This window comes from Callorhinus ursinus, unplaced genomic scaffold (assembly GCF_003265705.2).
Source record: "Callorhinus ursinus isolate GAN/ISIS: 27379988/994484 unplaced genomic scaffold, GSC_fseal_2.0 scaffold15, whole genome shotgun sequence".
NCBI lineage: Eukaryota > Metazoa > Chordata > Mammalia > Carnivora > Otariidae > Callorhinus > Callorhinus ursinus.
The window spans coordinates 6,508,025-6,511,504 of NW_027397077.1; the positions used below are offsets into that span (position 1 = coordinate 6,508,025).

General features: G+C 59.1%; 1 protein-coding gene across 3 annotated transcripts in view; it reads left to right on the top strand.

Annotated features, from left to right (window-relative positions):
• The first annotated feature begins 2,690 nt into the window (after window positions 1-2,690).
• The window catches only part of DAG1 (dystroglycan 1), a 71,548-nt gene continuing 70,758 nt past the window's right edge, over window positions 2,691-3,480 (top strand). The window contains exon 1 of one of the 3 annotated variants that reach the window (XM_025885072.2): window positions 2,691-2,846. The gene's annotated coding sequence lies outside the window, so the exon portion shown is untranslated. The other 2 variants (XM_025885073.2, XM_073901199.1) reach the window with 2 other exon arrangements.

Below are 3,480 nucleotides of genomic sequence, written 5' to 3' on the forward strand. Positions count from 1 at the left end.
CTGGCTGTGAGCACCATCCCAGGTGGCCTAGACCCTCCTGGGTCTAGAATAGCTCCCAAGGGTGAGTCACTGGGGACCTTGTGCTGAGCACTAGGATGGGTTATATAGTTCCCTGGGAGGGGAAAGGTTTTGACTCTCAGGACTACAGAGAATAACAGGCCTTTCCTTTATAGACCCCACTTAACCTAGGGGCCCATGAAGACAGCTGTCCACCTCCCTCTTTCCTATGGGCTCCGTAGGAGCTGATTGGGCTCCAGCTGGGGCTAGTTAGGCCCCAAAAGGCTGGTCAGCTGTGGCCAGCCAGGCCTTCTGCCTTCTAGGGCCTAGAACAGGGGTGGGGGTGGGGAGAACTCCAACTCCAGACAAAAGTGAAGAAAGCCAGCAATGACGCCCAGAGGTTAGAGCCATTCTGGCCTGGGGGGAGGAAAACATGTGAGATCTGCCAGGACTGAGGGGCTAGGGAAGGGGGAGAGCATTAGGGCCAGGCTGGGGGCCACAATGCCTCCAACTGAACCCCAAACCTAGATTGGCAAGGACTGGAAAGGATTTGGCTATAACAGCTTTAGGCATACTCTGGTTGTTCTCTCCTTCCAGGACTATCCCACTTTCTGGCACCATCTAGTTGAGGCCCCTTCCTGTGGGTCAGAAATCTAGAGGCTGCTTAGGCATGGGGCACTGGGACTCTGGAGGCCAGAATGAGGCTGGTGCTTCATCTAGGAAGACCAGGGCTAAAAAAGAAGAAGGGGAGTTACTCTGGCATCCATGGATGGTCAGTGAGGATTAGAGTGGCCAGCAGCTTCTGTGCAGATGGTAGGAGGGAGGTACCTCAGGAGGCCAGTACCCACTGATGTCTTTTGTTTTGGAAAAACACGTATGTATAACTATACAGTCAGGCACTAAAATACCCAGCAGAACCAGGTGCCTCGTTAGCACAGTAGATAGCGTGTCAGTCTCATAAAATACCCAGCCGAAGCTAGGGCTGCAAACCAGTGCCTGGTGTATGTTGGGTTGGGTGTGTTTGTGTGTGTGTGTGTGTGTAGACTTGGTAAACTGAAGAAGTGAATGAGAGAATATATTTGATTTAGAAACCCAAGTAACTTTTCACATTCTTAGCCTTTTCAAAGCAGAATTTTATTTATTTATTTTTTAAAGATTATTTATTTATTTATTTGAGAGAGAGAGAATGAGAGATAGAGAGCACGAGAGGGAAGAGGGTCAGAGGGAGAAGCAGACTCCCTGCCGAGCAGGGAGCCCGATGCGGGACTCGATCCCGGGACTCCAGGATCATGACCTGAGCTGAAGGCAGTCGCTTAACCAACTGAACCACCCAGGCGCCCAAAGCAGCAGAATTTTAAATTTGGATTTGAGAGGCCATTAATTTTTTAGTTTTAACATCTAAAGGATGGTTTGGGGACTTTCCCCCGGTTTTTAGTTCCTTTTCTAGTCTGTGTGAATGAGGTTTGGAGCCTCCGCATTTAAGTATAAAGTATCAAGGGGCATCTGGCTGGCACAGTTGCTAGAGCATGAACCTCTTGATCCCAGGGTTGTGAGTTCCAGCACCACGTTGGATCTAGAGATTACTTACAAAAATAAAATCTAAAAAAAAAAAAGAAAGAAAGGAATCACAAACAGGTATGTGCACTTGGGAGATGACTTTCCTTTCAGCTCTCTGAAATGTATTTCTCCCAGCAATGACGCCCCTCTTTAAGGAGGGGGAGACTCACACCTATCTGGATTCAGGGAGGACCGCCTGGTCCTCCGCAGCAGCCAGCTGTGTTCAAAATGTGCTCTCTGACAAAAGTGCAGGCTTGGAATTCCAACCTGGACACAGGCCCAGGAGGGAATGGACACATCCTGAGCAGGATTTGGGAGCTAAAGGGAGCAAAGCCCACTATGCATGCCATCCCCAGACCCACCCAGTAGTTTTTCAGGTCTCTGGGGCCCTAGGGGTTGGAGGCCATAGGTAAGCCCTGGGGGGAGGGAGAGCACCTTTAGGATTCTCCCCTTTAAGGGAGAAGGACCTCAGCAGTAACCTCCGCTCCTTACTCCCCCCGCCCCCTGAAAGAATGCGGGCCACAAGTAGAGAGTGACCAGCTCACCAGCGGGTCAGAGCTATTTCTGGCTCCAGAGGAGGCATCGGATTCCGGAGTTCGGGGGCAGGGGGAGGGGACAGGGTCAGGCCTGAAGCGCTTCCCGGACGCCCTCGCCGGCTAGGGGCTAGGCCTTTGGAGAGAGGCCAGCTTCCCGCCCTTCCGGCCCTCGCCTCAGTTTCCCCATCAGTGTAAGGGCCAAGCAACAGGGTCATCCTTAGCGATTTAGAGGACGCTTCCTGATTGTTTTCATGGCTTAGAAATACCTCTTGATTTGCGTTCGAGAGAAATCAGGAGGGCCAAAAGATAGGTGGTCATTTGTGGCAGGACCAGTTTTCGAGCCTGACCACCCTGGGTCGGAGCGACCAGTCTCAGAGGCCCGAAGGCCTGAGGTTGGGCGGGGCGCCCCTCCCCCCACTACCAGACCAAAGGGCTGGGGGCAACCCGGACGGGCCGGGGCGTGTCCCGGGGACGGACCCGGCCGGCCGCGGGGCGGGGCTTCCAGGGTGGGGCGTGTCTTCTCGGGCGGGGGCGTGGCGGGCCAATGAGCAAAGCGGCGCGGATGGAGGCGGGGCCTGTGCGCGGGTGCGGCGCGCTGCGGGGCGGTGGACGCAGGCAGAAGCGGGCGTCGCGCGGACTGCTGGTCGATGCCGCGCGGAGCTGGCGGCGGGATTGGTTGCGGCACTCGCGTGTCAGGCGGTTGCTAGGCTCCGGCCGCGCGCCCCGCCCTCGCGCTCGGCGCCCTCTCACCGCCCGGTACGTGCTCGCGCGGAGGCTGCGGTGCGGCGCTAGCACTCCTCGGGCTCGGCGACGGCAGCTTGGCGCCGAGTCCCCGGGGAGCGGCGGCGGCGGCGGCGGCGGCGCGGCGTCTTGCGGCCGGGAGGAGCAAACACCTGCCGCGGCCCGCCCGCCGGCGCTCGGTGAGTGCGCCGCCCGTCCCCTGCCGCCGAGCTTAGCAGCCCAGGCCCCCATACCCGTGGCCAGCCGAGCCTCCCGAGGAACACCTGCTGCTGCTCGCGGTTTGGCCCGGGGTGGGGACACGGTTGTGGACGTCTTTGCGGGTGAGGCAGCGGCGCGGCCCGGGGAGAGCCGCCCCCCTCCTCTCGGCCCCTCAGGCGAAGGCTCAGGGCGTTCCGCGGCCGGGCCCGGGCTCCGCGCCGCGGCGATGGGCCAGGCCTCAGCCCGGCCCGCGCTCCGGGGAACGCGGGGCCTGCGCGTTGGTCACAGGCGTGTGCGGCCTTTGGGCCGCCCTCTGGGCTTGCAAAGAGGGTGGTCGCGCGGCCCAGTTGGGCGGAAGCCGGAGGATGGGGCATTGACCCCCCGCAGGAGGCGTGGAAGGGCGCCGCAGCCTCTGGGACCTGAGCTGCTCAGAGCCTTGGGGTCATCCCCC